The 24717-nt window shown below is 40.0% G+C and overlaps 1 protein-coding gene and 1 long non-coding RNA gene across 5 annotated transcripts in view; one reads left to right on the forward strand and one right to left on the reverse strand.

Annotated features, from left to right (window-relative positions):
- The window catches only part of LOC132496506 (uncharacterized), a 102025-nt gene extending 90177 nt beyond the window's left edge, over positions 1–11848 (forward strand). Inside the window, exon 5 of the long non-coding RNA XR_009533418.1 lies at positions 11721–11848. This is a non-coding gene — a long non-coding RNA (uncharacterized LOC132496506). The remainder of the gene's footprint in view (positions 1–11720) is intronic.
- CDK14 (cyclin dependent kinase 14) overlaps positions 1–24717 on the reverse strand; it is a 614965-nt gene that overhangs the window by 32521 nt on the left and 557727 nt on the right. The window lies entirely within an intron of this gene.

Consider the following 24717-nt stretch of genomic DNA (forward strand, 5'->3'; position numbering starts at 1 on the left):
AAGAAGTTAAGTGATTTCCAAAGCAACCAAGTATCAGACCCAGGATTCACACCCAAGTAGCCTGGCTCCTACCACACTGTACTTCCTCTTTGCATCAGAGGGGCCCAAAGACCCTGTTACTTGGGGGCAATGTCATGATGCCCACTTGGCCGATTTGGAATCCAAAACTGAGATACCAGGTTGAGACCTAATTAGTCACCCAGAAAATAGTTCAAAATGCATCACTGCATTGAGACTGGGTTCACATTCGAGGCACGGCCCTGCTTACATTATAGCAATCGGCTGGGCAGTTAGTCATTTCAGTGTAAATGCAGCAATGGCTGCCAGGTCAAAAGTGCACCTCCCAGGTGAGGGAGCTGAAAAGATACCTAATGGCCTTCTGTCCACATTCATCCAGGTGAACTCCTAACATCTGCCACTCTGAATGCTGAGAAGATACCATGTAATAGGATAAATGTGGGGGGCCTTGTCTTTTCTTTTTTTAAATTAGAAATATTTTTCCTCACTGTTTGGAAGTAAGTCCTTGAAGAAAATCTTTAAAAGACGGTAAAGAAATTCTTAGACTGAATTCCATTTTGTCTGTTTGTTACTGGCTGACAAAAGACAGTGTGAAATACAAATAGGCATATACAGAGCTGCATATAACAGCTTTGTAGCTTTCCTTTCAATAAATTCAGAGATTGTCTTTGTATCCAGTGACCTTTTGGGGGGAATTTAAAATCAAAACTCAAAAGACACAGTACAATTTGTCTATACGAAAGACCCAATTATAATTCTCAGCTTCATCTTTTATGGTTACTTCTCAAAATTCAGCTTAGGTGGCAAGAAGTGAAAAATATTCCTCTCTTCTGAATAATATCCTCAAGTGAAATAGGGATCTTGGTGCTTCCTTTCCAGCCCTTATAATGGATGCCTTCTCTGGTGATTCTTTAATGGGCTTCACTGGCAGGCCCAGGAGCACAGAGGCTGCCCATCTCTCTAAATTTTAATAACTTATCAATTCAGATGCAGATTGAGCTGTGTCGTTAAGACAGGTTAGAGAAACCAGTGAGTATACTTTATGAATAACAAAAACTGAAATCGAGATGCTTTTACAAACCCATTCACACCTACTCAGAGAACTTACAGATTGAAAGGGAAAATGCCAAATTGCTTAAGTGTGAAAACAGCCCAAATCATTACCTTCTAGGCTGGATCAGCATCTTACCAAAAAATATAAGGCTCTGTATTATGATCCTATTATGGGTTAAATTCATTTTCTAATCTGGCAAAATGTGAACAATCCGACTGCCTTCTACCAATTTCATTTCACAGATTTTGTCATCAGTAGGGCAGCTAAAGCCTGCTGCACTGCTTTAAAAAAAATTAAGAGGCGTTTCAAATTTAGCCTCTTTGCAAGGCCATCCTATTTATTTATAAATTTTATTAATTCTGAAGCCAGTCACTCCTCAATGGTGTATTTATGTTCAACTAGGTCAGGTCCGTTGGGATGATATTTGGTCTTTCAGAGCAGACACACAGAGCCTGTCCGGGCAGCAGGCTCAAGCTACCAAACACACTTCTGTTCCTAAGATTTGACTACATGAATTCGTTAGACTTTTGTGAAAAAAAAATCTATAAATCCAGATTTGCCTTTCATGAGTCTTTCTGCATGAGACGTTCTACACATAAGGCTGTCATTAACACGTGGCTTCCTTATTAGGCAAAAAGGCATTTGGTAAACAGTCCATTTGGGATGGCTTGTGGGGCTTGGTGTAGTTACCAGTAAAGGGTACCCACAAATACAAGTAGAGGGAAACACTGAAAACTGTTCTTTCACGAAACATTAGTTTGCTCAAAAAGTACGCACTTGCTGACCAAACCTACAAACCACAGATTTTCAAGCATGTTGCAACAGAATAAAATTTAGTATAGTAAAGACTTAGGTGAGATTAAAAAAAAAATTCATGTTTATATTTCCCAAGAATGCTGTGATTAACTAACTTTGAGAATGATTCCTTAGAGAGAATTTAAAAAATGAAAACAATGCAGAGGCATTTGACATTTAAAATGTTCAAATGCACATTAACATTCTCATTTCTCCTTTTAGAAAAGGGAATGCATGGCTTACTTGGAGAACTATCTGAGCCATCGCCAGTTGATGGCTAAGATGTCCACTTTCTTGGTCTTCCTGTTCTCTGATTTTACTCAGTGGAATGTGATGAATGAACACCATTCCTGTTTGAAACTGTTATTAGCTGGAACTCAGTGATGCCTTAGCACAGAATATTAGAGTTGAAGGGCTTCTGGGGGCCCAAAACTCTATCATTATTTTACATAAAGGGAACCAGAGGCCTCACAGAGATGAAGTGACACGCTCAAGGTCACAGCTAGTCAGTGACAAGGTTAGATTTACTCCCAAACCCATGTCTTTGGACTCCTAATACGGTGCTCATTCATCCTATCACCTGAATGTGATGAAAGACAGATAAATGACACTGATTCATTACAGTTTCTGTGTCAGCACATGATTATGAGATGTATGCTGTGGACTCTGAGTTTTCTGAGGTTAGAAGAAATGTGCAGCCATCTAAATGTCACAGGCCTGGAAGTAATCAAAAGGAAGCCGAATGTTAGTTACTACTGTGCATGATGCTCGCAACATATCTGTGGTCGGTGGCAATGTATTATTAGAGCTCGGGTTTTTATTGTGACTGTATGAACCAAGCCGCATAGGGAACGCAGAAGAGTGATCACAAAAATACCTTTCTTTCCCTACTGTCCCTCAAGCAGCAGGGATCAAATAACTGTTTCTCAGCTGTCTGTCTCTTAAACAAAAAATATCTCCTTCACTCTACATGTATCTGTGGCAAGTTGGTGTTTGCTTCCTTTTCTCTGTTCTGTTCTATTTTTTTAGACCCCAACCTTGGATCACCAGGGGATACTGGGGCTAGAAAGGGCCTGACATGATGTTTTACAAATGTATCTTGGATTCCTTCAGTACATCACAGTTTGTGTTCAATAAAGGCAGGCAGTGTAGAGCAGGCAGGCAAAAAAAAATGGTCTGCAATTGGATATTAAGCTTGCAGAATCATTAGCCGCCAGTCTTGATACCTGAAGGGTTTTCCACTCAAGAGTATGGCAGTTTCCATCTATATTTTGGGCAGCTGATATGCTACTATGCCAACACTGCAATGATGGTGTGTTTCATTCATCTGCAACACGGCCAAGTCCTTCTACATTTATCCAGGAAATCGCAGAGCTAAATGAGGTGTGGATGAGCCATCTTTAATCCACTCTGACTGCACACACATTCCCCAATTCCTTTATACGAACTCTGACCTGGCCACTTACTGGCCGGATATGTTTTTTTTGTTTTGTTTTTGTGGTACGTGGGCCTCTCACTGTTGTGGCCTCTCCCGTTGCGGAGCACAGGCTCCGGACGTGCAGGCTCAGCGGCCATGGCTCACGGGCCCAGCCGCTCCGTGGCATGTGGGATCTTCCTGGACCGGGGCACGAACCCGTGTCCCCTGCATCGGCAGGTGGACTCTCAACCACTGCGCCACCAGGGAAGCCCCACGGATATGTTTTTTAATATTACTTTGCCCCAGTAGCCTCATGTAAAAAATGGGTATAGATAATAATAGTAGCTCTTTCTTATGGGTTGTTCTGAGGATTTAATGAGTAGTTTATAAGTGCAAGACTTACATAGGATCTGGCATACGAGCACTATATAAATATTAGTTATTATAATTATTATTTCCATTCCACAAAGTTAAGACTTCCTCCTAGTTTTGGACCTCAGCTGGCTGTAATTACTTTTACATCAGTGAAGGAATGGCTTGTGAAACTAATAAACATCATATGGCTATACCATAATTGGTTCAACCATTCACCTATTATTCGACATTTAGTGAGTTTCCAACATTCTGCTATGCAGATAATGCTGTATGTCATCTGCCATTTCTAGAAATGTATCCTTACAGCTTCCCTGTGAGGTGGACGTGTTTAATATTGCCATTTCCCAAGTGGGGAAACAAAGACTTAGACAATATAAATACAATATGCTCACACAACTAGTTAAGTGTTACATACAAGACTCAAGCCCATGATTTGGATCCCAAAGCCTGAATCTATTCCCTACACAATGGATACAATAACAAGTTTGTGCACCTGAAGCTGCAAACTCCATTTATCTAAAATTTTTCTTACAGTGTGGACCATCTAATTCTTCAACAATTCAGAATAACTGCAGTGTTATTTTCCACTTGGGCCCAAACTCCTCAATTTAAAACCCTTAACCTGCTGTTAGAAATGGTTACACTGCAACCCCCCAGCAGCTTCACAAAGCACCGCACTGGCTTCTAAAGGACCCAGACACATCCTTGCACCAATTCAGTCCAGACTGCCTGGGCCAGCAAGACACAGAGTGGACATGAAGAGCAATTTCAGGGGCCCAAGGAGACAACATAATTACATTTCAGCAGGAAGATCTTCTTTGCTGCTTTCACCTGCTACAGACTTATTGTACAACACATTTCATAAAATGGGACTAAACACCTTGTTGGTCAGGGGTGAAATTCCTGTCCTCACTACTGTGAGCGCTGGGAATGAAGCACACAGGTGCTACTTTTAGGATGTCCACTTTCTTGGTCTTCCTGCTCTCTGATTTTACTCAGTGGAATTTGATGCACACCATTCCTGTCTGAAACTGTTATTTGCCACTGATGCCTTAGCACAGAACACTAGAGTTGAAAGGCTTCTGTGGGCCGAAAACTCTATCATTATTCTACAGAAAGGGAACCAGAGGCCTCATAGAGATGAAGTGACATGCTCAAGGTCACAGCTAGTCGGTGACAAGGTTAAATTTACTCCCAAACCCATGTCTTTGGACTCCTAACATGGTGCTCATTTACCCTATCACCTTAAATGTGAAGGAAGACAGATAAATGACACCGATTCCTTCCAGTTTCTGTGTTAGCACATGATTATGAGATGTATGCCCTCAACTCTGTATCTGCTGATACAGATAAATTTGCTTTTTTGAAGACAGAGATGATAACTGAGGAACAATGATGTAGGTACACTAATGCACACCTTTTATGTACATTTCCTAGAGAAAGGGGTCTAGAGATGGCTTTGGCAACACCACCATCCCAGCTGAGGCTGTCCTCTCTGCATGCCACTTCTCTAAGGACCTATGACCATAATAATGGCTAAAATTTATTGATTGCTTACTACGTGCCTGACACTATTCTAAGAACCTTATGTATACTGACTCCATTTAATCCTCCCAACAACCCTATGAGGTAGATACAATTATTATTATTATCATTATTTTCTCCATTTTATACATGAGGAACCAGAGGTGTAGAGAGGGTAAGTATCTTCTCCCAGTTACAGAGTCAGTAAGTGTTAAGGCTGTGATTTGACCCTCTGATCCTGGGGCCTTTGCTCTTTGTCACTACCCTATGCCTATAGGTGTCCTTGGTCCTTGGCTCCCTTGCCCTCTGCCCTCCCAGCCCAGTTCACAGCAATCCATTTCTCCCATTTGCTCCTCAGTGGGGACCTTCACAGGGCCACCCTCAAGCTTGGAATCCCCAGTCTCCTGCCTCCTACTTCTTCCCTCCCTTTCCAAAAGTCTCTCTACCTGTTCCATGAAGCTTTCCCCAGGAATGCAAAGGTATCACTGAAACAACCACAAAAAAAAAAAAAAAAAAAAAATCACTTCCCTTCAACACAAGGCTTAAATGATTACTAGAAATACACAGAGAAGAAATAGTTAATATAAAAATGAAAAAGTACTCATCAATACAAATACATATTTTTAGAGAAATCAGTGCTTAAGGAGACTGTTGCACCCAGTGCAATTGTACATACAAGAGGTGATAAATAAATACATACTGAGTGACTGAATGAATGAAGTCAACTTGGGACTATGGAATTTCAACAGAGGCTTTTGAAAACTGACACTTGGATGTTTCTGTTGGATTGCTTTAAGAAGATGCTCTTCTGCAAGAAAGACCATTTTGTCAGAATATGTACAATCTTATGTTGCCACGTGTTATAAAGTCCTCCGTTGAGGGTTTTCGAACAAGTCTGTTATGCTAATGCCACACGCCTGCCAAAGAAGGCAGTGACTGTTCTCTTTTATGTGCCTCTTTCACGAGTTTTTTAAAAATAACAAACATTTGCGATACCAAGAGAAAAGTTAATCTTTCTTAAGTATCAAGGTTGGAGAAGGGAGAATAGCTAATTTGCTTTGTCGACTTCTGTGGAGATTTTATTACTTCAGCGTTCTATAAAAAAATGTACTTACATTTCATGTTGATGTGGCACTTTATGAGCTGTTAATAGAAATTACTGACTCACAAATTGAAGGAAAAACTAAGACTAATATTTTATTTATTATGTTCTAGCCAAGTGCTGAACGCCAAGAAGAATTTAGCAGTATCTACAGCTTTGTTGTTTTAATATTCAGCTTAACTGTTTATTTTGTAATCACATCTTAGGTTTTAAAAGCCATTTAAGGCTCATTTGGTTTTATTTATTAAATAGAAGTTGTCTTGCTCAAACTCTTTTGAAACAGAAAAGGTAAGGATTTATTAACAAGAGTATAATTAAAATAATGAAGAGGTTGAGCGACTCAATTGTAAAAGCATGATTTTGGTACCTTCACTCCCTAGCTGTTTCAGGATCAGCCTATCACAGAAATAGCTTGTGCTGTTACCTGGAATCAAAAAATAAACTCATTCCTCACTCAGCTCTGGTATTAAAGAAAAATGCACTGCTCTGAGCAAGAAACCTTGCATTTCAGGAACCTCACCAGTCAGGTTTTTCTCAGGAAATACGGTAACTTACACAGTGAATGTTTTGATTTCTAAAAGAAGTTAATTCAGTTTTCAGTTTTACCTTCCACTCTTTCGAAGAAACCCACCCCTCAGCCACCTGCCTGTGCTGCCCTCAGATCACACCCTGGCCATCCCACCACTCATCCTATGTCTGCAGCTCCTGGCTGAATCCTCTCTGTCCACCCACCCACTTTTTTTTTTTTGAACATCTTTATTGGAGTATAATTGCTTTACAATGGTGTGTTAGTTTCTGCTGTATAATAAAGTGAATCAGCTGTACATATACATATATCCCCACATCTCCTCCCTCTTGCGTCTCTCTCCCACCCTCCCTATCCCACCCCTCTAGGTGGTCACAAAGCACCGAGCTGATCTCCCTGTACTATGTGGCAGCTTCCCACTAGCTATCTGTTTTACATTTGGTAGTGTATATATGTCCATGCCACTCTCTCACTTCATCTCAGATCACCCTTCCCCCTCCCTGTGTCCTCAAGTCCATTCTCTATGTCTACGTCTTTATTCCTGTCCTGCCCCTAGGTTCTTCATAACCATTTTTTTTTAGATTCCATATATATGTGTTACCATACAGTATTTATTTTTCTCTTTCTGACTTACTTCACTCTGTATGACAGACTCTAGGTCCATCCATCCACCTCACTACAAATAACTCAATTTCGTTTCTTTTTATGGCTGAGGAATATTTCATTGTATATATGTGCCACATCTTCTTTATCCATTCATCTGTTGATGGACACTTAAAAAATTTTTTTAACATCTTTATTGGAGTATAACTGCTTTACAATGGTGTGTTAGTTTCTGCTTTATAACAGAGTGAATCAGCTATACATATACATATGTTCCCATATCTCTTCTCTCTTGCGTCTCCCTCCCTCCCACCCTCCCTATCCCACCCCTCTAGGTGGTCACAAAGCACCGAGCTGATCTCCCTGTGCTGTGCAGCTGCTTCCCGCTAGCTAACTATTTTCCATTTGGTAGTACAATGGCCTGGACTTATATATACCACCACCCACTTTTAACCCACAGTATCCATAATCCTGCCGACTTGTCCAGATCAAATTCCACCTCCACTATGAGCCTCCCAAGCCAGAAGCAGTGTTTCCCTGCTGAGAATATAGACACTGATTGTCCGTATGTCTTCATGTTACTTCTTTTAGACTTGTCTTTCCGTGGTTTATGTGGGTCTCCATATCTCTGTCCCCAACTAGACTGTTAACTCCTGGAGACTGGGGACTCCGGAGACAGTCAATAATTTATTTTATCTTTTGTATCATATATACATTTATGAGTTGCCCTCAATCACATGACAAGTGAACTGTGGCATAAGTGTATCATGCTTATGATAGGATTATGAAATAAAGAAGTGTGGGTATGTTATGTATGGCCTATAAAAGCAATTGCATTATTGTGTAGTGATACCTTCTACTCTGTAAAATCCATAGCATCTCTGTACCTAAGTGGAGTTGATAAATATAATAACGGAAATGAAAAAAGGAAATACCAAGAGTGGAATATAGTAAAAGGAGTTTGAAATAGACAAAGAAAATCTTTAAAAATATATACTGTGTATAGTGAAGATGTGATTACCTATAAACCTGGACAAATAAAATCAATAGATAATGAGAAGCTAAATGCTGGCTATAGGGTTCCATCACCTGTTAAACTAAATATTTCCATACAAGTATTTATAGGGCACAAGTTGATTATTTAGATTTATTCCCACTCCCTGTCATAGCACAACCTTTATATTGTATAACACCCACATGGTGGCTGAGGACATTTCTGCCCTTTAAGTCTGCGTAGAACAGGTAGGGATCCTGCCAATTACTCAGGCCATGGGAGTCCACAGCCTCCAAGATTTCTGCAAATTCCAGGGATGGGGGTGATACGTATGCTTTCAAGGCCCTGGGCTCTGGCACTCTCCCCACCTACTAGGACACACGCACTGAAATGCACGCTGAAACTCGGCTCAAGACAGATGCCCTTAGTGGAGTTTGTTGAAGATTTGAGGAAGGCAGGGTCAAGAGCACATGGCCTTGTACCAGCCAAGATGGCTCCTTTCTCCCTATTATCTTCTGCTTTTTCCCCTTTTCATTCTCTCCGTCCTGGATAAAGTAATTCAGATTTTCTAGAGGAAATCTTGGCCCCATCTCATTTCCCCAACCTAGATGGATTTCATTTCTAAATGTAATCTCTATAATCATTATTTCTTCAGACAAAAGTAGTATCCTTCCTGAGACTAATTCTGATCCCAGCTGTTAAATATTGTAAAAACGTCTTCCCATTACACTCATGCATTAAACAAAAAACAAACCAAAAAACGGTATATGGTCAAACAACTGGAAACTAGAGGAGAGCCAGGAGCTCACCTGACATACCGCTCTGCCTCGACAGCTCCCTCACCACCCGTGACCGAAGCTGCACGTGTCCTATAAACACCACCGTGGGCATATTCCACACTCCACAACAAGCTGCCCTGGGAAACTTCTGTTCCAGGCTGGCAACCCCAGTATCAATCCCATTGCCTGTCTCTGGATTCTTCCCTTTTTTCACAATACTCTGAATTGTGATGCACGGACTTATGCCCAGTTTTGTTTCCTTTCCTCCCTTCTTGAGACCACCATGATCTTCCACCCATGGGCAAGTTTCATTCTCTTTGCTCTCAGCACAGCCTCAGCTCACATCTGTCCAGACAGTGGGCTTGGGACAGTGCTTTAGATGATATGGAATTTGGATAGCTGGCCTATTGGTAATGGGTAATTAGATCTACTTAATAGTTCAGATATCATTTCTGAATGTCCAAGTGTTCATGATCCTTATGATGCTAAGTTATTTATCTCTACAGAATGCTTTTTCACCACTGAGGCAACAGGCAGAAAGGAGGGTTAAGTAAGCGGACCACAGTGTTATCATGCTAAGTCCTTTAGTTAATAAACCAACCTATGGATATGAGCACCAGAAGTACCCCATTCCATACCTTCTAACCACCTTCATTTTTCTTGGCAAAACTGTCTCCACAATTTGTTTTTAATTAGAAAACGCAGTATTCTATAGTTATGACACCAAGACAGCATTTTCTCTGTTTCCAGTTAAAGGAAATATAAAGATGCCAGAAAATATCTGCCCAAACTGTGCTGGTTTTCATTAGAAGGGTACTTTTAGAGCCTAGTTACTACAACATCAAGTCCGTATTGTTCTAGTATCATGAAGCACAGAATTGAAATAGGTGGGTTTTTTTTTGTTTTTTCTATCAACAGCACATCCCATTTGTTGGGTATTAAAGAAAATGTTCACAGATATTAAACGTTTTTCTCCTCCTTGGGAAAGGCACATCATTGAAAATGCAGCGTAATTTCCATTCTCTTTTGGAGCCCTGAAGTATAAAAGCATAATTTTTCTGAGTTGCTTCAAGATAACCAGGACATTGAATGCTCCCTCCCCACCCCCGATCCCCCCCCACCCCGCCCCATGACCTGACTACATCAGAACTGGAGAAGGAGTCAACCCTTTGGCCATCAGTTCTTTCCCTCTGTCAGGTCAGAAGGATCACTCATGCATACATCTGCCCTGGAATGGCCTCTCACAGTCCTCCTTTTCCAAAGCAATGTTCATTATAATGTAACCTATCGTGGAAAGAACACATTACTTTGCAGACAAAACTACTCAGAGATTACAGAATATCTCATATTTCATTAACATGTAAATTGTGACCAATTCCACATCTCCAATGTAACAAGTCTGGAAGTGCCATAGCCTAACTGGGTGTCAAAAACTTCTGTGTTTGGCAAATGGCTATCAAAAGAGAAAAAGAAAGTTTCCTGGGAGCTGTGGAACTCATAATGGCTTTGGAGAAGGATAGTAGCATCACAGATGTTAAGTACCAGACCAGATGCTTCTGTGGCCACGATGAACTCCAGAGTGGAGAGCCAGAGGTGTCTAATCAAGCATGCTCCTCGCGAGGTGGGACTTCATGCTGGATTACTTTTACATGACAGGGACAGTAGCCTCTACTTACTGTTTGTTCATGATGTGCCAGGAATCACAGGCATTAACGCCCATCTACCTGACCATTCTGCAAGGTCAGCATATGAGAGTATTGAGCACCTTCCAAATACTGGGCCAGTACTGGTCTGAGTGTCTTACATGGATCATCTCTGTCACTTCTCATCACAGCTCTATGATATGTGAATGTGATTAGTAGGCTATGCTTCCAAGGCCACAGAGTTAGTAAGTGTCAGAACTCAGATGGCTGACTCTGAAACCGGAGCTCCTAATGGCCATGGCACAGTGCCCTGATGCTTCTCAGGTAACATGAGGCACTTGACATTGGTCCTCTCTCAACTAATTCTCCAACAGTTTTGTAGGATCAGTGTTACTATGCATACCTGGAAGCCTCTGAGAGATTTAGGGACTTGCCCATGGACACAAAGCAAGAAATGACGCTACTGGGGTTTGAACCTGGTCTGTGTGAATCTGAAGTACAAGCGGACCCACTGTGTGGCTTCTGACAGTGAGTCTCCTGCTTGTCACAAATAAAAGCTGATCATGGGGCTTCCCTGGTGGCGCAGTGGTTGAGAGTCCGCCTTCCGATGCAGGGGACACGGGTTTGTGCCCCGGTCCGGGAAGATCCCACATGCCGTGGAGCGGCTGGGCCCGTGAGCCATGGCCGCCGAGCCTGCACGTCCGGAGCCTGTGCTCCGCAACGGGAGAGGCCACAATACTGAGAGGCCCGCGTACCACAAAAAAAAAAAAAAGCTCATCATGGCCAGAGTTTAGGTGCTCATATCCCCAAATCCCACGGGACATGAGATCATATTTTTTTTTTTTTTAGTTAGACATTGCCTTTCATACTTACATCTTTTCTTCTTACAGAGAAAACATGAAACGTATGATTCAGCAAGTTCCCGGATGAACCTTATCCTCCATCCTAATGTGGACTCAAATTCGAAACTCTCTTTCCACACGTTACCCTGTTTGAAATGTTTTTGAGCACTTATGGTCCCTAAGTCACGAGGGCAGATATTAATCATTGGAGACATGTAATGCACAAAATATGGAGATAATAGCTGCTTAAAATAAAATATAGGTTGTCTCATCCAAATGAAGGGCGATCCAAAAATGGCAAGTCAAACCACTAACATTTCCTTAAATGCTATTTGCATGTTCTCTCGTCTTGTCTACAGCTCTTTCGTGCATCTGCTCATGCTCCAAGTGCAGGTCGTGCCAAGAGGCTCGGCATAAACGGTTTCAAATGCACAGAATGTGATAGGAATCTCATTTGAAACCATATGGCCTTTCACAAATGCTCCAAATGGCCACTACTCAAAGGTACAAGATTTAAAAAATAATCCTGCCACCATTAAAAATATATGAATAAATAAACGATAGCAACAACTTCCTTTCCTCTACTGCATTCGTGGACAGGTTGGGGAGTATGAATTGCTTCTGCTCTGTGGCTGATTTTCAGTTCAGATAACTCATCTTTATTCATTTCCTTTCAGTCATGATAAGCCATATTGAGAGCAGCTGTAGGCAGGAGGAAAATAAAAAGGATCTCCTCACTCCCTCCTTCAAATCATTGTCAAACAGCCATTATAAAGAATCCATCTGGGCTCAGTGCTGTGCTGAGCACCCACGAAATAATAGAAAACAGGAGAAAAAACAGTTTAAATTGACTCTAACAAAGAGATTTAAAAATTACCCAAACACATGTTTTCAGGCAAAATCAAACTCAGAAATGATTTAATGCAAAGTCAGGTAGACCAAGACTAAAGGAAAATTATACTTCAAATTAAATTCAAAACCCAAACAAAACAAAGTGTACTTTAATGCTGATTGGAAACACCAATCAAATGTCTTGTTACTAGGCAGGTAACTAGTAAGGGGTGGTCTGGTAGCCACATCTAGTAAGAGTTATGTATAAAGTTAAAAGGTGGTAAGTGAGTACCAATAAGCTAAGCCTTAAAATAGAAGCAGAGTGAAATGATCATGAGAAAACAACTTGCACAAAGTGGAAAGAAATAAGAAATGATTTACATTAGTGACTGATTTTTTATATCTGAAAAGTCTTTCCAGGTTTACAAAGCAAATGAATTGGGAATCAAAACTCAGTTTTGTTTCGTTTTTAAAAATTTTGGATGAATGATGAATATTTTTTGGATCAGGCTTGGTCTGAATTAGGAAGTAAATGCTTTTAGCATTTTACTTAAAATGATTTCATCTGTTTTAATATATAAACGCAATAGAAATCTTGTTTATAGATCATTCTGCAATACTTCAATGACATAAAAATGGCTTCAGTTTCAAAGGGGAGACATGGCAAGTGATTACTGCATAAAATACTCAGTCTTGTTTATTTTATAGCATTTTTGTTCATGCCGTTTTGATGGTTACATGAGCCAAATGCTTAGGCAACTGTGCTGAAGATGATTATGAATGAGAAACAAAGATATCTTAGAGGGCAAGCTGGAAGACTAACTGCTTTGCAAGTTTTCTTGAAATGTAACTTATAGGGTAAAAAAGAATTCTAAGTAGTGTTTGAAAATGACCAAGGACACATAGTGACTAAAATTCACAAAGAAAGTTTTAAGATGTTAGGAGAAAAACCAACAAAAAGACCATCATAGAACACACCAAGAAAATTCAAACTTTCTTACCTTCAATTTACTAACTAGAATTAGTAATGGTTTTTATTTCCTGTCAATCTCTGAACTCTCTGCCATTTTGATACTGATGAGTACCCGTTCCTTGGTGACAGTTACCCTTCTATGGTGTCCAAAATCTGATTCTCTGTCCACTCCTGCAATGCCATCTTTTCACTCTCCTTGGCTGGGCTGGCCTGTCTTCCTTCCTGCCCACTCCCTCTCTCCACTTACCTCCAGCAGGCCAAGGTCCTAAGCTTTGCTCTCTCCCGGGGGCCCTCTCATTTATGTTGACTGGTTGCTTCCGATCATTCCCAAATCAACATGTCCTTCCCTCAGTCTCCACACTGTAACTGACAGACACCAGCCTGTGTCCCTCTCCCACTGTGTCAACTTCAGTGAGGTCAGAGCCACCCTACCACTGAGAGATCCATTCCTCCAGGCTTAAAAACTTTGACTCTTTTCTATCTTTTAAACTTTTTTCTCTCCTTTGGCCAATATAGCCATCAGTCATTGAGTCCTACTGATTTGTCTCTCTGTATTTTTCCTCTCAATTCAATGCAGGCTCTCATCACATCATACCTAAGTTATTACCATAATAATATTAACTACAGCTCAGTAATGTCAGCTATTATGTGCCAAGCCCTGCTTTAATTGCTTTATATGAATTATCTCATTACACAGGAAGAAATCAAGGCACAGAAGTGAATTTATCTGACTGAGGTCACACAGCAAGCAGAACCAGGATATGAACCAAAGTTCTTCAGCACTAGATTAAATTGCTCCTCACAGAGTCTCTCATCCAAGCCATGCTGCACACTACAGCCACTTTATTTTTCTAAAATAGTGTTTTAAATGTGACAGTATGCACTAGCAACCTCAATTACCCATACGTGTTGGCTCAAAATTTGAGTAAAAATTTCTGGAATTTTATCCTAAGAAAATAATTAGTAACATCTGGAAAGATGTATATATAGGGATCTTCATTACAACATGATTTATAGTAGTTCAAAACTGGAGACAACTTTAATGTCCAATGGTTGATTACACAGAACTGTGGCACAGTCACATGAGGGACTATACATCATTAACAGTGCGACTGCAGAAGAGTGTTTGATGACATGGGAAAATGTCCAAGGTTTACTAAGTGGGGGGTCAGGGGGAAGCAGATTATAAGTTATATAGAGCCATACAGAGTATGGATCCAATTTTGTTAAAAAAGGAAAAAGCCCCAAACCCCAAACCAAAGCAAAACCAAAAAATCCAAAATATACCAAAATGTTAACCAAAATTGTTTCTAAGGTATTGGGACCCTAAGGGAGTTATTTTCATGCTTTTCCAATATTTTATAATGAATATATGATACCTTGTTACCAGAGCCCCCTCTTACGATAAACGTTATTTTAAAAATAATATTCAAATCCCACTATTTCTGTAGTATCATTTCCCTGCTCGAGGACGTGAAAATAAATACTTAATGTCTGTTACCCTAGGTTGAAAGTTTCTCTACCTACAATTGAAGCCCCTTTGTCTAAGGCTTCTTGTTGGTTCTTCAGTCCCAACCTCTAAGTCCTTCTAGGAGACCACAGCCAAATTGATCTCTTCAGTACGCTTCTCTTACCCATCACCCACCAGCTCCGTGATGGGTAAGGCCGAGCCATAGCACTGCTCTATCACTCACACCTCACTGCTACAGATGCATCAGTTCCTCCGTTGGATTCTTACAGTATAACTTGGATTTATTTAGAAACATTTGGTACTTCTTTCTAGTTTTACCATGTGTGGAAAATGGCACTCAACCTGGGGGCCATACAGTTATTATAAAAAGTCATCATTACCATATACAAGCCAGGCTGGTGCTATTAATGACATTTCCCACATTTATGTGCTGCAGTTTTATTATTTACATGCTGGCCTTAGTTGCTCTTCAGTGTCTCCTACATCACATTGTTCACACTTGGGCTACAACACTTCCCACCTCAATTAAACATATATTTACATGTATGTTTCTCTTGCTCAATCGTCAGTTCCTTGAGTTCAGTAATAATATCTAATTAAGCTTTACAGCCGTGGCACATAGCACATAGTAGTTACTCAATAAATATTTATTGGATGAATTACAGATTAGAGGAAATGGGTGAATCTGTATCTAAATAATGTAAGTTGCTTGAGGAAAATCCGGGAAGCAACTTTCACATAACTGATGACCAGAATACAACACCAAGCACCAGAAATGATTAAAATCTCCATGAGTGATACTGTTAAAACTAAAAATATGTCCTATGCCTACTTAGCTTTGCCAGATATCTAAGAGATGCATAAAAGTTAACCTGAAAATGTACCCATCATATTAATTTCTTATATTACATGATTGTTACTACCTAGAGATTTAGTGATAAAATAGGTGAGGGGAGGAGGAAGAGAAAAGAAGAATTTTACTGGTTGTGAAAATTCCCAAATGGTAACTCTAGTTGCTACTTCCCCCCCCCACTATATCCTTAATTACTCTTAAGTTGCTATGTATCTGTAGAAACCAAAAGATCATACCACGATTCACAAGACACAACGCTATATGAATAAGTGGTCTAGATGGGGAGCTATAATTTTCTTGTGGGGCTTTGGAGAAGCTGTAACCACATGAGGAAAGTCTGACTGGTTAATATAGCCAGTCAAGCCATTGCTTGCATTTAAGAACACTGTAACCCTGAACACACAGACTTGGTTTTATATAATGCATGGGTATAACTCCAATGAGTCTGCATACTGCAAGGATTTTTCCATCTCATGTTGGCCCTAATTTCCATTTCTTTAGAGTACTTCACTTCTCTCTTTGAGCTCTATGGGTCCTAACATTACATCCTAAGTGGGCAAAACTGAGACTCCTCTTTCCATCTTAGCTACGACCATGAAATGTAGATATTTAGCTACCAGTGGATTCCATCATCCAGCTAAACATGAACCTGAATCAAAGGGAGAATATGCAGAGAGAAAAGGGAAGCATTTTTCCTCTTCACCTGTGAATAATAAACAAAAGTACCCTTTTGGAACCAAATGGGTAACTCCAAGAGAGAAGCCATTCAAACCAGTTTTGATTTAGACTGTGGCAAAAGCATAGCAAACATTATTTAAAATACAACTCCTAAGAAACCAATCAGAGAAATAAAACCCAGGAAATTAAAAAGGTATAGTTTAAAATGAAACCCTATCATAACATAACTCTAGAGTTAGGGAAACTCAGGTCCAGTCCCCCACCTTATAGACTAACCTCATTCCCTCAGGCTTTTCACAGGTGAACTTATGTTTTGCATGAATGAGAACACGATGAGATCCATAGTTACCTGGATTTGAATAACAACGAGCCACTGTGAGTATGGCCATTCTGTATGGAGGATATGATGCGCAGTGAATGGACTCTGGGATGAGGATGCTCCCCCTGGACCTGTTACTATGTTAGCAAATCAGACTCACTTTGGAACTGGGAATTTGAGTTCTGTCCCAAATTATGAGCCTGAAGATTGGGGTACGAGCAAGATGGGGGTGAGAATAAGGGCTGAACAGTATAGCAGAAGCAAATGGAGGAGTCTCCACAAGGGAACTCCAGTCTTAAGAACAAATTATGCTTCATGGGATATACGATCCTCAGGGCATTCAGGCACTGAATAGGAAATATTAATAATGATACCTGTGTCCTTTAGTGAAGAGCTTTCCACATAAAATAAAAATACTTTATGTATTAATGAGGCAAAAAAAATCAAGAAATATGACTCTTGTGTTCATTATAATAAAACCTAATTTGGATGAATGGCCTTGAAAGACATATCTGAATCAAAATCTAAGCTGCAACACTCTTTAAACAGATACAATTGTATTACCTTTAAATATACACAGAAACTAGAAGAGGGCTAAATTTGTCAAGTAGGGGTCTTTCGTGGGCTCACCTGGACTTAGCATATTAACAGTAACTTTAACGTGCTTGAAAACAGTTTTCTTAATAGGATAAACACGGTCCTTTGTGTTCCTCTTCAGAACCTTTATTGCCTTAGCAAACTACTTTCCATAGATGGAGGAAAGGCCAAATTCACCAGGCCGTCTGCCTTACCAAAAATTATTATATACTAAAGTTTAAATGTCTAAAAAGTTGTATAAATTTAGTAGTTCCATATGTGTGTGTGTGTGTGTGTGTGTGTGTGTACACACACACAAACGCACCCACATAACAAAACTAGCAACTTAGGCCTTTCTAGTTATCTTAGACCAACATGCAAAAAAATCCACCAGTTGTCTGAAAAGTAATATAAAAAGATTATTTTGCTACAACAGCAAAAGTAAATGGAATGACTGACAAGATTTCACCTAAATAGATAATTAATTAGCTGACCTAATATATTTTAATCTAAAAGGAGACTTGGAAAAGGGAAATACATTTTTTAAAATGCTTTAAACACAAACTGTCCCCTTGTAAACAACCAGCAATCAGGAGGTCTTACATCCCTGGCATTAGAGGGTTATGCACTCCACTAAATGTCTCTTCCACTTCCTCCCAACCAGAGGGTGTTGTAATTTTTTGGATTTATGAATTGGCCAGGCCAGTCAGCATCTTGAACACAACAGGTCTAGATCTATACCTTACCTGCTAGGAAGAGACAATTCCCCTCACACCTGGAACCCTGAAGCCCTTTAAGCTGCCTGCTCTGTAACCGTGGCAGCTGGGCCCTACACAGTTCTTCATCTCCTGCCACCAGGGTCTCACTAAATAAAGACTATGGTGCCTAGTTAGCCAATAACTGAGTGTGAAATCACTACATTGCAATTCCCTACTCCCTGAGTCAATCAAAAAATTTTTGCCCATTATAGATCTGGATGCATTGGGTCAATAAAGAGATGGGGGAAAATGGAGTTGAATAAAATGAATGTTTCAGGGCAATGGGAACACACTCAAGTGACATATAGTGAAATTAGTTAGTGCATTCATAAAACAGTTAAGAACTAGCTAACAAGGGACTTCTCTGGTGGCCCAGTGGTAAAGAAAATGCCTTACAATGCAGGGGATGAGGGTTTGATCCCTGGTCAGGGAACTAAGATCCCACATGCCACGGGGTCACTAAGCCCGGGCGCCACAACTACTGAGCTCGTGTGCCTCAACTTGAGAGCCTGCATACCGCAAACTACAGAGCCCACGCGCTCTGGAGCCTGCACACCACAACTAGAGAGAGAAAACACACAGGCCACAACTAGAGAGAAGCCTGTGCACCACAACGAAGAGCCTGCGTGCTGCAACAAAAGATCCCGCACACCTCAACAAAGACCCAATGCAGCCAACAATAAAATAAATAAATAATAATTTTTTGAAAAGATCTAGCTAACAAAACCAAAACATGGTTACTTAATGTCAACATGGTTACTTAATGTCATTAATACTAAATGCCATCATTGTGCTTAGAACTTGCACAGGATATATAATGGAGAAAAGTATAGAGACAGATATGCAGCCAAGAACAAGCTTTTGTCAGGTCTAAAATTGCTAACAGATTAGAGTGTGTTTGACAAGGCACTGAGATTGTAACATATGTTCTTTTGAAGGAGTTTTAACATTTTATGCATTAGCTACATGCTAACCCAGAGGGAACAAGACCTTGAACCGTTAAGAACTATCAGAACGTCATGTGCAGTAATCAGCAGGTCTTCTCCCCGCTTGGAATCCTGTGTGTGCATGTGCCCAAGGATTGCAAATGCAAGGAAGCTTGGCACAAGAGGAGGAAAGTCAAAAAGGAGTGAACATGAAGAAATAGGCTGTAATGTGTGCTGAACGCAGTGCTTTTTTCTTGAAGAAGCTCCCAGTGTAAGGGGCATGTTCAAAAGAAGGTTTCAGAAGAGGGAAGGAATGTTTTGAAATAAAGCTCTTTTCAACTTTTCATCCCACCCAAATAACATCTCTTATCTAGTACTACCTTCTCTAGTTGCAGGGCTACTTACTCAATATCCTTTAATATCCCTTTCACTTATATTCTCGAAGATTCTTTTTCAAGAGTGCAAAATTGTTGTATGGCAAAAGTCAGAGTGTTGAAAGAATATTACTGTTAAAAGTGCATTAGGACTATTGGGTCCATCCGGAGCACTTGAAAATCATTAGGCCATTAATACAGCGCACAGTCTCCCTAATGGTAAATTTTCATGTATGGTGTGTTATGTCTTTATATAAAATTTCAACAACTTTTGCTGTTAGTCTGCAGACTCCTTATAGACAGCAGCTATATCTTGTCTCCCACAATGCCTAGCAAATAGCAAGAATTGAATAAACATTTGTTGACTGGTATTGCTATAAAGGAAATGGACAACATAACATAATACTTCTAAGCAGGAGTCCCACCAGCAGCCATGTTTACACTCCCCTCTTCACTGCTCCTCTGGGACTCCCAGGTGTCCCTGACCACAGTCCTCATGACTCTGGCCAGACTCAATGACTGTTGTCTGTCTTCCCCACAAAACTGCAGTAGCCCAAAGGATGGGCACCAAGGCTTACTTGACATTGTAGTCTAAATATCCAGAACAGGACTGTACTTATAGGGGGCACTCTGCTTTCTACCCTAAGGCACCAAAGCTAATTATTACCCCACAAACTTCATATTCACCAAAGAAGCTGCCATCGTACCATAGTAAAGGGACTGGAAATGCAGAATTCCTGTATGAGTAAAATGTAATTAGGTGCACATCATTATCTGATTTGCAAATTCTCTTTCAAAATGAACTACTTTGTATCATACAACTTAATTTTATCATTCACAAGTTATTCAGAACCTGGAGACAATTATTAGTTATATATGAACATATGTATACACATATATATCTGTAGACAGATAGAGTGATATAGAAAATTTAACAGATATAGAAAATTTAACCCTTAGGTCTCTTTTTACTTGACTGATTTCCTGATGCTGATTTTAATGTTAAACATGCTCATTTTAAGGTTAGACATAATTAGAAACGTAGATTAGAAGAATAAAGAATTCTATGAAGTATTATCATACCAAAAGAGAAATAATTTCAGAGTTGGTTGTTTTCCTAGATTATTTATCCATTATCCAGATTTTTAGGGGAAAAAAGAGAGTTCAGTTTGGAGCCTGAGACTCATAGCCTCACTTCATATATGGCAAGTTGGTAACATCTACAATAAAGTATAAGATATTTATCATATATGCAAACATAATCCATTAGGGGAAAGGCAACATGGTTTATATAGAGAGGGGGCATGTCTCTCCAATCATTTTGAGTTATTTGAGAGGGTAAATAAGCAGAGCACATAATTTAGCTAAACTTTCAAAACCCTTTGACAAGGTTCCACATCAAAGACAGTTTATAAAAACGAAGTTAACATGGGATTGGGGAAGGTGTTTTTTCATGGAGACAGGACTTGATTAAAGATGGGAAATAATGAGTAGAACCAACATTTTCCATCACACAAGTGTTAAAAGTAACTAGCAGCCAGCATCAGCTGCATTTTCTTTTTAATATTAAAAATTATCTTGGGGAGAGAGAGAGCGCGCACTCAAAAAAAAAAAAAAAAAAAGCTAATCTGCAGAATCCATTTTATCCTCTTTCAGGTGATAAAATGCTTAAAACCCTGGGAAGATCTGTGTGTGTGTGTGTGTGAGAGAGAGAGAGATAGAAAGAGAGAGAGACAGAGGCTGAGACAGAGAGGTGCTGGTGGAGGTCGGCCTGTTGGGGGACCAGAAAAGTGATAAGCAAATGATGCTTTTTATACCAAACTGGCTTATCGGCACCTACCCAAAATGCACAGGTTTGATTACTATGCCCTGCAACATACTTGATTAAGAAAGTCCAATGAAACTGAGGAAATAAAATATTCTAGGTATTATCTTGGAAAATGGAGGGAAAAAAATCTCAATATTATATATATATACATATATGTATATGTGCGTGTGTGTGTGTGTGTGTGAGAGAGAGAGAGAGAGAGAGAGAGAGAGAGAGAGAGGAATCAAAGAAAAACAGGCAGACAGAAGACAATAGAAAAATGGAGGTTGTTCGGTTGTTCAGCTTGGAAAAACAGAAGTTGAGAGGAGCGACTGGAAAAGTTTATAAAATCACAAAGGACACGAGTGGGGGTAGCTATTATACTCACTGTCTGAACAGTAAAGCCAGGTAAACCCCTTTGAAGTTTAAAAGGCTCTTTCAGGACACCTGATAGGAAGGGCTTAGATTCACACAACAGGTGGCTTTTCAAGAGAAAGCATCTAGTGAAAAACTGAAATAGGCTTAAGACTTTTGGGACATCCAGGGAGGCTAGATTCTTAACACGTTAATAAAGGAAATGAGGAGCTTCTTGTTGCATCCCCACCTTTTGGACTTTCCCTCCCCTACACCCCTCACAGACAGGGGCTGAAAAGTAGCCAGCCTGCTGAGCCATCGCTTCCTTTCCCCTCTATTAACCAGAAAGTGGAGCATGAATTATGAATGCTGCATTACCTATGGCTGTTGTCAACATTAACCACTAATGACCCAATCTGGGGGGAAGAGGGGTAGAGGAGAGACGGTACCAGCCAAACAGCAGTACTATCTAAAGATGTAAATGATCTTTTCTGAGGTAATTAAAAAAACAATTGGCTGACTTTAAAGACTGACTTTCTTATGTGCAGTGCGGCACAGAACATCTTGTAGGCTGCAGATCAATAAATTCCACCTAACTTTCAAGTCATGTTGGCGTGCAGCCCCCGCTGGTTTATTAATTTAAATTTCAGCCCTCTAAAAAGATATGTCTAAAGAAATAAAGCACTATATAGATTGCAGTGAGATTGCTCAATCAGAACGGGTCTTCACATTTATTGGTTATTAACATCAGTGGGAAATCTTAAAACACTAAAGGGAAGAGGTCACCCCTCCTTCCGTCTCATTCAGTTAGTGTTTTTCTTAGGACCCATTCCTTTTTGTTTTTAAGAGTACTTGATATCTGAACAGCAAAAACCTATGGCTTTCCTCAGGCAAGCTTCAGCAATTAGTTAATTAAGAATAAAAAGGGTGTAAACAAAAGGACAGTAACTCTATCTCAAATTCAATCTCCATGTTGGAAGGATTGTCTGCTGTGGTTGCTCCACTTGGCTTATGGGATCTTAGTTCCCTGACCAGGGATCAATCCCAGGCCCCCTGCAGTGGAAGCACAGAGTCCTAACTATTGGGCCACCAGGGAATTCCTCCCTTTCTTTCTCTTTTCCTTGCCCCTCTGTACCCAACACCTGTCTAACTATAAGGATATAACCTGAAAGTCTGAGAGTAGAAATGAAAAGCTAGAAATAGCTTATGTTTTTTCTTTCAGTCATCTCTCCTATGCTTCTTTTCTTATCTTTGATACTGCACTTTGCTTTCAATTATACATTTTTAAAAGCCCTCAAATATCTGTCAGTGGATTATTCCTTTTGTGGACTTGTTCCAGGTAACAAGACATTCTGGAATTCCTGCTTCAAAATGGTTACCATTTTAAGAAGTATAAACTAATTTTACTATTAGGCTATGACAAAAATTACTGTGATAGTACAGCTGCATTTCAAACAATGCATCCTCGAACTAAATGATTTCTGGATTATCTGTGTCACTTCTCCCTTGTATTGACATAAATAAGGGAAAGCTGCCTGAATCTATGAAAACCGGTCAGAGACTAAAGCTGCAGCTGAATTCTACGGTACCTACTGCATTTTTAATTCTGAAAGAAATATTTTTGAAACAACAATACCATCTGAATATGGCCCATAATGATAGTATCTTAAGTATATGTTTTTTAAAACAAGTGCTTATGTGGAAATCTCAGACGTTTTCAGACCAACTGTATCTTCATGAAGTTTATACAGAATATTATCATTTTATTAATAATTGTGATATGTATTTTAAGAGCCAACTGAAACAATATGAAACTTATGCCACATTTTCATGTCGAGAATTTTAGATAAAAGACAGATTTATACTTTTTATTTCTGACTGCACTCAGTTTTAATCAAGGTTCCTGGAGCTTCTTACTAACAGTGAAACTGTATTTAAATAGGGCCTTTAGGGTGTCCGAGTTACAGATTAATTAACTCAATTTAGACAGGGTTTTGGGGGCACTGTAGTTCTTGCAGCTCTAATTTTATCTCCAGAGGCAGTCAAAGTTCCTCTAGACATTAGCACCTAAATACTTGCCTAGGCTTGGACTGACTGTGATTGAAACATCCAAAGTAAAGCAGGCTTGTCAGAAATCAGAATAAGACCAGTGGTGAGTGCAACGGGAGGACCCATGACTTGCTTACATTTCTAGCACATTGTTGCATTGGGCTAGGAATGCAGCTTCCACTCAGCTGCGGGATGGTGGGGCTGCCTCAGTCTCCTGGTCTGCAAAATGGGGATAAGAACACATAGAGGGTTGTTATGAGGACTAAATGAGAGTATTCATGTACAGTGCTCAACACGATGCCTGGCACACAGTAACTCAGTAAGTGAGATGTTGTCACTATTATTATTATATATCTGACTAATGTGCTTTATGGCACAGCAGAATTTTCTAGAAATTAAAAGACAGAGAGAAAATGTTAAGGAAAAGATAAATTTGTGGTTGTTCAGACATTATAGTGAATGATCTTCGGTTCGATTTTCTTTCCTGCTCTTCCCCAGGCACTCGTGTACCTACTCATCTACCCTGCTGTCAAGGTCATCACATTTCTTGTCTGGCTGCAAACATGCCCTGGACTCTCCAGCCTTTCTGTGCCTTTTGATGCCCCCTCTCTGGAAGCCTATTCCTGACTGTAAATATCCCACCTTGGCTTCAAGCTTTAGCTCAGATGCTATCTTCTCCATGAAGCATCCCGTGACTCAGTGAGGTCTGTCCCTCCTCTGTTTTGATTGCATTTTATTTACGCTTGTATAATAGTACTTTTCACATTTTACCTTGAGTTAATCATCTGTATCATATGTCATTTATTGCATTGTAAACTGCTTGACAAGACTGACCACGGTAATGGACTGAATATGTCCCCTCAAAATTCATGTTGAAGCCCTCAGCCCCAGTGTGATGGTATTTGGAGTTGGAGCCTTTGGGAGATAATTAGGTTTAGAAGAATTCACAGGGGTGGGGCCCCCATGGTGGGATTCTTCTTATAAGAAGAGTCAGAGCTCTCCCTGCTCTCTCTCTGCCATGTGAGAACACAGTGAGAAGGTGGCTGTCTATCAGCCAGGAAGAGAGGAATCAAATC

This window comes from Mesoplodon densirostris, chromosome 9 (genome assembly GCF_025265405.1).
Source record: "Mesoplodon densirostris isolate mMesDen1 chromosome 9, mMesDen1 primary haplotype, whole genome shotgun sequence".
Taxonomy (NCBI): Eukaryota; Metazoa; Chordata; class Mammalia; order Artiodactyla; family Ziphiidae; genus Mesoplodon; species Mesoplodon densirostris.